The sequence below is a fragment of the Saimiri boliviensis genome, chromosome 9 (assembly GCF_048565385.1).
Source record: "Saimiri boliviensis isolate mSaiBol1 chromosome 9, mSaiBol1.pri, whole genome shotgun sequence".
NCBI classification, from domain to species: Eukaryota; Metazoa; Chordata; class Mammalia; order Primates; family Cebidae; genus Saimiri; species Saimiri boliviensis.
The window spans coordinates 113,710,945-113,721,794 of NC_133457.1; the positions used below are offsets into that span (position 1 = coordinate 113,710,945).

The 10,850-nt window shown below is 55.7% G+C and overlaps 1 long non-coding RNA gene across 1 annotated transcript; it reads left to right on the forward strand.

The window, feature by feature from the left end:
- Nucleotides 1–553: 553 nt before the first annotated feature.
- Nucleotides 554–3,079, forward strand: LOC120367902 (uncharacterized). Its single transcript, XR_005582155.1, has 4 exons — nucleotides 554–1,247; nucleotides 1,727–1,796; nucleotides 2,509–2,545; nucleotides 2,939–3,079. It is a non-coding gene; the product is annotated as an uncharacterized LOC120367902 (long non-coding RNA).
- Nucleotides 3,080–10,850: the final 7,771 nt, after the last annotated feature.

Below are 10,850 nucleotides of genomic sequence, written 5' to 3' on the forward strand. Positions count from 1 at the left end.
TTTCACCTACCTGATGGCCTGAGTCCTCTGCCAGCCCCTGAGGAAGCAGCTATTGTTCTCTCACTTATTTATTTTTATTGTTACTTTTTTTTTTGAGATGGAGTCTCTGTCGCCCAGGCTGGAGTGCAGTGGTGTGATCTCGGCTCACTGCAACCTCCACCTCCCAGGTTCAAGTGATTCTCCTGCCTCAGCCTCCCAAGTAGCTACGATTATAGGCATGCATCCCCACACCTGGCTAATTTTTTTTATTTTCAGTAGAGATGGGGTTTCACCATGTTGGTCAGGCTGGTCTCGAACTCCTGACCGCAAGTGATCTGCCCATCCTTGGCCTCCCAAAATACTGTGATTATAGGCATGAACCATCGTGCTCAGCTACTCCCTCTCTTTTTTTTTTTTTTTTTTTTGTTCAGGAAAGCAAAATTCAGAGAGGAAAAGGTTTCTGTGTAGGGTGTGTGACAGAGCTGGACTTGAACTCACAGCGGAATCCTTAGCCATGATGCCCCTTGCTACATGATTCATCTTTCCTTCATCTCTGCTCCCCCAGAATCTCTTTGATGCCTGGTTCCAGCTGAAGATCCAGGGTCCCCAGGCCCTCCTCCTGGGGAGAGGTTCTTCTTCAGCTTGACCTGAGCTCTGCCGCTTCTACCTGCATGAACTGTAGCAACAATTTGGCTCGCCAGGCCTCATTCTCTCCATCCTGAAAATGGGCACATTTCTGCGCAGTGAGGTCGTGAAAGGTTGATGAGGCGACATGCAAGAAGCCTGAGCCTGGAGCCTGGCCCCCAGGAGGCCACCCCAGTGGACCCTGCTGGGTTTCTGATTTCCTCTGTGACATCTCCTGGGGGCCGGATTCCCAGCGGGAGGAAGGATGAGGCCTGGGGAGGGCCTGGCTCTGGGACAATGCAGAGCATTGAGCTCATGCCAGCCTTGGCTTGGGTTTGGACAAATACAGTAATCTGGGCAGGACTCACACAAAGACCTGGGGGCCGGGTCAGGCGAGGGGCATCAGGTTACCCCCGTGGGCTGCAGCCTCACAGGTGGCTTGTGGTGGGGGGATTTTCTCTTCCCTAAAGATTATAATTAAACGAGCCCTCACCGAGGTCTCGGCGGGCAGGTTTCGTTACAGGAAGAACTGAGGTATAGGGCTTGCAGGCCTGATGGGACGCGCTGTCTCTGTGATAGGAACAACTGCACTCACAATCATAACCACTGTCCTTTGGAACTGGTTCCCGAGGGCCAGGCCCCAGGTGAGTAATAAGTCTTTTCTCGATCCTTTCTGCAGCCCGAGAGGAAAGCCCCGTGTTATCCCCATTTCATGGATGGGCAAACTGAGGCTTGAAGATGCTTTGTGGCCTCCAAAGGCTGTTCCCTTCATGCCTCCAGTAGAGTGGGGATGAGATGGTGTAGGGTCTGGAATGTCTGGGCAGAGGGAAGAGCCGGAGCAAAGGCTTGGAGCCTGAAGAGCGCTGTGGCGGGGGGGGGGTAGGGTGGTGTCACACAGCAGGGTTTCATCTCAGCTCTGCCATGTCTTGGCTGCGTGACCTCTGGCAGCCTACTGGGCCTCTTTGATCCCAGACTCACCTGTAGAATGTGTGTATGAGAAGAAAACCTTCTGGAACAGGGTGTTGAGGAGACAACAGTGCCCGGCATATGATGATGATAATAATAATAATAATAATAATAATGCTGAATAGATGTTATTTTCATTCTTAACCACTTCCTCCAGGAAGCCCATCCTGACCTCCTCTGGCTCCCGATGTCACCTGGACTTCCCCAATCGCAGACCTTGCCACAGTGTGAGAAACTGCCTCATCCACACGCCAGCCTCTTGCCTCCACCCAGATCCTCTGATTGAGACTCCCTTGAAGGCTGTGTCCCCAGAGCCCAGAAAGAGTCCGGCATAGAGGAGCTGAGGAGCGGGTGCTGGTGACGGTGTTACGGAGCCCCTGCTACTCACCAAGCCCTTCACACAAACAAGGGGTCCTCCGTTTAACCTCCTTCCCCTCCTAGATAGAGCCTTGGCTTTGCCAAGAGCAGCATAGCACAGCTGCTGCTCGGGAAGTGTGTGAGGAAACTGTCAAGATGAACTGGCACTCAGGGGAAGGGAGGCTTTCTGGGGAGGGGGCTGTAGCAGGTGGAGCTCCTGGGATAATAATAGTAAGAAGAAAGATGCCTGGGCATGGTGGCTCACGCCTGGAATCTCAGCACTTTGGGAAGCTGAGGCAGGTGGGTCACCTGAGGTCAGGAGTTCAAGACCAGCCTGGCTAACATGGTGAAACCCCATCTCTAGTAAAAATACAAAAAATTAGCTGGGCATGGTGGTGTGAGCCCCTAGTTTCAGCTTCTTGGGAGGCTGAGGCTGGAGGATCAGTGATTGAACCTGGGAGGCAGAGGCTGTGGTGAGCCGAGATCACGCCACTGCCACGGCACTCCAGGCTGGGCAACAGAGTGGGACTCTGCCTCCAAAACCAGAGACCACAATAATCATGAATCTTTGCTCTGCTCCAGGTGCCAGGCTGAGTCTTCTCGTTCATCTTCCCGGCGGGTTAGTTCTATTATTGTTTCCATGTCACAGATGGGATAACTGAGGCACAGGGAGGTGAGGTGGCTTACCCCAAATAACACATTCCGTGAGAGGCAGAGCCAGGATCAGAGCCAAGCTTGCTTGACTGACGCACCTGTCCTGAGACCGTGACCATATACCTACCCCTCCCTAGAAAGTAGACACGCTATTAGACACATTTTGCAGATGGAAACCAAGGCTCTGAGGTCAGAATGGCCTGCCTGTGTCGACACAGAAACTGAGGTTGAGCAGGAGATGCCTGAGGCGGGGTCCCTGTCTCCTAGGCCAGCACCCTGAAGGAGGGGAGGGAGACTGCCCCCTGTCCCCTAGGCTGTGCCTTGCTTCTTGTCAATACCCTGGTCTCTGTTTATCCAGCCCAGCACCCAAGATACTGCCTCTTCCGCCTGCCCGGAGTCTCCTTCCAGTGCCCTCACAATCGAGTTCTCTGTCTCGGCAGCTGCTTTCCATTCAAGTCCTTTGTGCTGAAAATTAAAAAAAATAAAATAAAATAAAAAACTTGGCACCACTTCTCTGCTTCACTTCCTGGGGAGGAAGGAGGATCCCAGCTGCTTCTTTCCCTCATTCTGGGGCCCAGAGACACCCACAGTCTGCCCGAGGTCACACAGCAGGGTCCAAGCTAGGACCCTGGCCTTAGACCGCCCTTCCAGTGCTCTGCCCCCTCCGGCCTCTGCTCTTCCTGGCTCTTCCTCTAGGCCCCTGAGGAGCAGAGGAATTGGGATGAATGTCCCCGAGCCCTATGACATGCTGGGCACTCTCACAAACTCCTCCTGGCAGCCCTGTGGGGTCCCATCACCCCATTTAACCACTGAGGAAGCCGAGGCTCAGAGAGGGGAAGTGCCCAAGGTCACACAGCTCCTGTCCCCCTTGCTGGGTGGCTGCCACATCTGGCATCCAATTTAGGACCCTGCGGGGAGGCCCAAGCGGGGGGTGGCAGGGGATCCTGGAGGGAGGTGGCAAGGCCAGAACCTGGAGCCGAGCCAGGCACGAACAATGGGTCCTCAGAGACTGAGGTGGCCGGGCGGGCGGGTGACTGCCGAGCAGGGGCCGCAGGGCGAGGCGGTGGGTGGGCGGGGCCCAGGAGGCTTCACGCTCCCGCCTCCTCCTCCTGCTCCCTGTCCGGGACCTGGGGACACTCCGAGCACCTCAGCTCCCCAACATGGACCGACCCACGGTTCCAGCAGGAGGCAGGGCCAGCCCTGTGTATAACGATAAATGGCCAGTGATCAGATTTCACGCTCACCCAGCCCTGCCACAGGCCAGGCACCGGGCCAAGGGCCCTTCCTGGGTCCTCACAACCAGCCTGCGAGGTGCGACTAGGATTAGTGGCTTTTTACGGATGCGGAAACGGAGGTCCAGGGAGGCACTTAGCACCTGCTGTGCCCGAACAAAGAACTTTGGGACGTGGGGCCCTCGGAGGGTGGGCGCCCCGTTCCAGAGGCAGGAAAGTCAGGGTAGACGGGACTCAGTGGGGCTCAGCGGGACACCGCGGGGAGCCAGTGCTCTCTGGGGGCGAGGGGAATCAGACGGGCCCTTTTGGATTTTTAGAATCTGAACATGGGGCAGGGAAGCGGGGATTTGGGGAGCAGGTGAAGCCTCCCTGCACTGCGAGAGGCTGAAAGGACCCGATGGACACCCAGGGCTTGGGAACGTGCCTGGTGCAGAGTAGGTGCTCAGGGAACACTTCCTGTTTGCAGAAACAGCAGCTCACACGGAGGGAGCTGCTGTGGGGCTGGACCCTGCGCTGGGTGTTTCTGACCCTCTTCCAGCCCTCATCCCTCCTCTGTTTTCTCCCCTGTCTCAGGTTCATTTCTGTTTTTCCTCTTGCCCCAGTGAAGCCATCTTCTCCGACTGCCGCAGTAAAAATATTAACGCACTCTTATCACACGAAGTCGGATGTGAGGTCGCTGCGGTGTCTCCAGGGGGGGCCCTGGGCCGTAGGGGGGCATCTAGGGGGGCATCTCTTCACCTCCCTTCCTTGTGGACCCCGGTGTCTGCTGTGGCTCAAGACCGCACGTCCCACGTGATCACATCCTAACCGGGGAGGGAAAAGGATGGTCAGAAGAGGGGACTTTCTCCTCCAGGAGCTCATTGTCTCGTTTTGTTTTGTTTTGTTTCATTTTTCTAATCAAGCAGGACAATATTTCTTTTTCTTTCTTTTTTTTTTTGAGACCGAGTCTTGCTCTGTCGCCCAGGCTGGAGTGCCGTGGCACCATCTCGGCTCACTGCAACCTCCACCTCCCGGGTTCAAGCGATTCTCCCACCTCAACCTCCCAAGTAGCTGGGATTTTGGGCACCCACCACCATGCCCGGCTAATTTTCTGTATTTTCAGTAGAGATGGGGTTTCACCTTGTTGGCCAGGCTGGTCTCAAACTCCTGACGTCGGGTAATCCACCCACCTCAGCCTCCCAAAGTGCTGGGATCACAGGTATGAGCCACTGTGCCCAGCCAACAATGTTTTTTAGATGTCCCAGTGGATGTCCCCTGGTGTCTCATGAGACCATATCTGAAAGTAGCCCTACCCACCCCCACCACACCTGCTGAAGATCAGCTTTGGCAAGCAGGGACTGTGTCTTATTCAGCAGGGAGCCAGCACACAGCAGTGCATAGAATACAGCGGCTGGTGCCGGGCTCCGTGGTTCCTCCCACAGATGCAGTCCACAGGGACACTGCCTGGGTCCTAAGGTGACCCCTGGCCGAGGTCACTGCCTTTTCCCTTCCAGGATCACTGCCTGGACCACGGTGGGTGTCGCAGTGGTGGGGAGAGCAGCTCCGAGCCTCCACTGTGCCCAAGCAATGGGCACCGGCGCCTGGAGCCTTCATTCCCAATCACAGAATCTTCAGGAGTCTAGAAGGGGACAGTTTCTAGAAATGGAATCTGGGAACTTTCAGTCCATGCTCAGTGTCCCCTTTGGGGACATCTTGTCCAATGGTTGTTGTTTTTGTCTTCTCTTTTCCTGAGCTGTGGTGACTACTGTTCAGACAGAGGACCCCCGAGCGGTGGCCTGCCTCACTCAAGCACAAGCACCCGAGCTGTCTGGCAAGGTGGAAATTCACCACAGCCAACTTCCCCTTGGGGATTCCACAGGAAGGACATGGCCCCTCCGACCCAGGCGGATGTACGTTCCCTCCATAGATTCCGCCCGCGTAATCCCACACTGCTTCAGTTGGGTCTCACGGGGCCGTCCTGTGACCTGCGTTCAGGGACCACGTAGTAGCCACAGGGCTGCATTCAAGCTGGAATCGCACCCCGAAGACTTGGCGTGAGGGGATCGGCCAGCCCACATCTCCTGCTCCTGACACAGCCACGTGGCAACTGGCTCTTCTCTTTCCAAGGCCGTATTTGTTCTTTTTGCTGAGTGTGTGCAGTTGAAGTCCCATCGGTTAAAGTGCCTGTGTGGCGACTGCCCTGAATACTAAAAAGATAAAGGGGGTGCTGTCCTGACAGATATCAGGAGTGGGGGCCCCCCACCTTTACCACTTCTCCAGGTGACCTGAGGGCCTGTCCTGAGAACACCACCAGGCTCAGTAGAACCCAGCTTGAAAGCCCACAACCGAGGTCTGTCCCTTTCGTCTCCATCCGGGAAAGCGAGGCCTCGAGAGGTGAGGGACGGGGCATTTTGAGGACCAGAAATTGGGTGACAGAAACAGCCAGCCTGGAGGAGGGGGTCTGGGCAGGGCAGAGCCCAAACGCCGGAGCAGGATGTGTCTGGAGAGGTCATCGGGGGGATTTGACTTTCCTGTCCCTTCATTCATTCTTCATCACTCATTCATTCATTCATTCATTCAACACCTATTAATGAAGCAGCCACCGTGTTGGGGGTGCCTGCCCACGAGAAGCTCCCAGGCCAGTGGGGGAGATGAACAGTAACCATATCACCCTTAGAAGTGTCAATTTGTGACTGTGGCAAGTACAAGGTGATTTGAGGGCCAGTGAAGGGGTAAGGAGTGTGATGTGGTTAGGGTGCTTGGGAAAGCTTCCTAGAAGCTGAGCTGTGAACTGAAGGGTGAGTAGAGGCCAAGTCGATGAGAAAGGGAGGAAGGAATATTCCAGCCAGTGGGCACAGCATATGCAAGGGCCTTGCTGTGAAATGGAGCAGAGGAGGGGAGGCTAAAAGGCTCGCAGCTCCACGAAGCTTCAAAATGAGGGGCAGATGGGGAGTGGAAGGTGAGGTGGGGGCTGGACAGGCTCCCGGGAGAGCAGCCCAGCCTCTATGCCAAGGGCAGAGGGCTCTTGGGAGGGTCTGAGCCAGCAGCACCAGCTTCCTCCTGAATACTCCAGTGCTTGGGGCCGGGGGTGGGTGTATGGATCTGATCTTCAGTGGGATGGGAGACAGGGTCACCCGGCGCTTCCACCACATCTGCCTTCCTGGTCTGGGTATAACTATCACTGTGTCTGCATCTTTCATGATCTATCTCATTGAACCCCCACCCACAGACCAACCCCTGCAGGTACCAGGGGTTGAGCCCACTTTTCAGACGGGGAAACTGAGTCTGTGAGATGTTCCATGGCCCCACCTGCTTCCTTCTGTCCAGAGAAAAGAGAAACGGGGAAGTGATGCCACATGGTCAGCTGGGAAGAGTCTGCGCAGGGAATGAGGAGGGTGAGGCCCTCAGGGCTGTGTTCAGGATGGGCAGGGGCCCTGCTTCTGTTTAACCACAGCCCTGTGACATGCCCCAAAAGGGAAGCAGCAGCCTCACTGCCCCGTGCTCTAGGGAGGGGGCTGGGGATGCCCAGGGGTGGGGAGCAGGAGCCTGGAGAGGCCTCACCCTCCCACCCCAGGCCACAAGTCTGGGTTCTTAGAGAACTCTGGGGTCAGCGGAACCCAGCTGGTGACCTCCATCAAGTCCCATCAAGACCTTGGCTTCCTCTTCTGTAAATGGAGGAACAGAGCCTCTCCTGCGGAATATGCTCAGATCAGCACACAGTGGGTCCTCGCCGAATGGCTAGCCAGCCGTTGTTGGTTGAATAAGCTAAAGGTGTTTTTCTCCCTGAAAGGAGTAACCAATTAGATAAGGAACTCATGTATGTGACATTCCACAAATATTTATTTGAGCACCTATGATATTTTAAGCATTGTCCTGGAACTATGGAGCAATGAACAAGAAGACAAAAATGCCCCCATCACCTTTGGAGCCCACATCTCGTTGGAGCTGCCCTCCGTTTCCTGGTTTGTGGCAGACATCACTAATTGACCATCTTTCCTGCTGAAACCAGAATTCTCTCCAACACTGTGCACTACTCAGGGACTGACACACGGTGGGGAACTGCCTGTCATCCTCGGGGAGGGAGGGCACGTGGGGACTTGGAAGGTCTCAGTGAGAACCTTCTAGCTGATTTAAGCAGCTTCCTCTCGGTCTCTTTCGACAAATATATATTGAGCACCTACTGTATGTCCAGTACTGCGCCAGGCACTGGGGATGCAGCAGTGACCAGGGTGGATACTGACCTAACCCTCAGGGAGCTGATGTTTAGTGAGAAAGACAAGTAAACAAATAAGCAGACACTTTCAGACATGGATCCGCACTACAAACACACACCAGAGGGGTGTGGTGGAGGGTGATGGGGAGGAGTCTGGGGTGGCTGGGGCGGGGGTTCTGGAGGGAGGGCATTTATTGAGACCTCACTGAGATGCAGCCACCAAAGGAAAATATGGGGGAAAGTGTCACGGGCAGCACAGCAAAGGCATAGACCCGGAGTGGGGAATGAGGTTGGCAGATTTAAGGGACAGGAAGAAACTGTTGCTGGCTGGGCCTGAGTGCCGGAGAGAAAAGCAGGAGAGGGTGATGGAGGCCAGGCTGGGGCTGGGGTGGGCTCTGGATCACGTCTCCAATGGGATGGGCAGTCACTGGAGGGTTGACGCAGGGGAGAGACTTGGCAGGATCCCATTTCGGGTCCCTCTGGCTGTGTGAAGCAGGGACACCCGGCCGGAGATGGCCGCAGATGTCCAGGCGAGCGAGGACGGTAACTTGGACGGGGGTGATGCCAGTAAATGTGGGGAGAGATGGCCAGGCCTGGCGGCAGGCCCAGGGCTCTGCATTCGGTTTCATTTTTCCTTTTACACAATCTCCCCCACCCCAACCCGGGCACCCTGGGTCACTGGACTTTCCCTGGCACTGCTGGTGGGGCCCACAACCTGCTGGCAATCTGGCCTCTCTGGGTCCCGGACGGTTCCCTGCCCTGCCCTGAACCCCTCCTCTCCAGGGACAGGTCTGTCTCCAGTTCCTCTGTCACTGTCCCCCACCACCTCCTGCCCTAGTTCTGCCTGGGCCTGCCCATCTCCTCACTCTGCCGCTGCTCCGGCAGCCCCTGCTCCAGCCCTGCTGGCCGACTGGGAGCCGGCAGATGCTTCCTCCCAGCTGCCTTTTCCAGATCAAGTCTGCCTCTGAGGAAGCGAGCCTGAGAGTCTCGGCCCACTGGGAAGACAAGTTCGAGGGAAGTACCCCAAGGCAGCTTGCCAGATGGCAGCCTCGATCTGGGGCAGATTTTTCCTCTGGTCCAGTTTGTTGCTGGATGGAGCAGGCAGATTTGCCTTCCCCACTGCCTCAGGCCTCGGGTGCTCGGACGGAGACTGTGGCTGGAGAGCTGTGTTGAGCAGGGCTCTGAGGCTGCATCTGAGATACAAGGAAGGAGACTCGTCATTGATTAGTCATGCCTGCTGTGGACCCAGGAGGAAGGATAGGGGCCACCTTGGCCTCATCTGTGTGTCTGCAGCACCCAGTAGGTCCTCAGGCCTGCCCTCCCCTGTTGTGCCTCTAAATCTTCAAGTATAACAAGTGCTGTTTGGAAACACTCTATGATGATGGGCCGAGGTGGGTGGATCGCTTGAGGCCAGGAGTTCCAGACTAGCCTGGGCAAGAGTGAGAACTCATCACTAGAAAAAAAAATTTGCCACTTATACTGTGCAGCCTGTAGTCACAGTTACTTGGGAGGCTGAGGTAGGAGAATAGCTTGAGCCCAGGAGATTGAGGCTTAAGTGGGTACAGTTGTGTCCACTCTAGCCTGGGCAGCAGAGCAAGAACCCCCATCTCTCCAAAAAAAAAAAAAAAAAAAAAAAAGAGAGAGAGATTGAGAGAGAGAGAGAGAGAGAGAGAGAGAAAATACACTCCATGGCCTTGGCTTCCTTGTCTGTGAAATAGGGATGATGATGATGACGAGCCCGAAGGGCCTTCCTGCTCCCCGGCAGTGACTGCCACAGAGGCCCTGATTGCTGTGTGCTCCAGAGTCATGCAGCTGGTAGATGGCCCAGCTGGGTTTTGAGCCCTGGGCTCTGAGTCAGGGAGAGCAGGCAGAACGGTTGAGCCAGGGAGGGGAAGGTGCTGTCCAGAGCTCCCGGTGACCTGGACGCCACTTCTCCTTTCTGCCCAGTGTGCTCGGCACACAGATGGCGGGGCCTCCCTTGCCCATCCTGTCTGCAGCCGGGTGGACATGGGGTCCTGGCGTCACCCATCGCCACCCAGGCCTCCCCTTCCTGTGTTGTGCAAGACGAGGCATCCCCTGTGTGGAATGGGCGGGCGGCTCTGGTGGTGGGTGGACGGGTGAGCGGGGGGCCTCGCAGGCGTGGTCACTGCCACCGTTACCGCTAGCAGGCCTGGCCCCCGCCCCTTCCTCCTCCTTCTCCTCCTCCTGTTTCCCCAAAGTTCGGCAGCCTTAAGCAAGACGCTGTGGGACCTAGGAAACGGGGGAGGCTGTCCCGCCACCAGCTTGTCCACAGAGAGCAGGCCTTGGCTTGGGCAGTCACGGAGAGGTCCTAAACCACCACAACAAAACTATAATAATACTTTTTTATTTTTATTTTCTTGAGACAGAGTCTCTTTCCGTCACCCAGGCTGGAGTGCAGTGGCGCGATCTCCGCTCATTGCAAACTCCGCCTCTCGGATTCAAGCGATTCTCCTGCCTCAGACTCCGAAATAGCTGGGATCACAAGCACCCATGCCTGGCTAGTTTTTGCATTTTTTTTTTAGTAGAGATGGGGCTTCACCATGTTGGCTAGGTTAGCCTTGAACTCCTGACCTCAGGTAATCTGCCCACCTTGGCCTCCCAAAGTGCTGGGATTACAGGCGTGAGCCACGGCACCCAGCCTACTGTAATAATCATAATGGTAATAATAATAATAACAGCTATTACAGTGGAGGGCTTCTGTGTGCCAGGCACACTCTCGTTTAACCACAAATACATAAAAAGCGCCTCCTATGTGCCATGTGTGGTTCTTAGACCTTTACTTTATGTCCCAGTGAATCCCTACCAACCCTTGTCTTTTTTTTTTT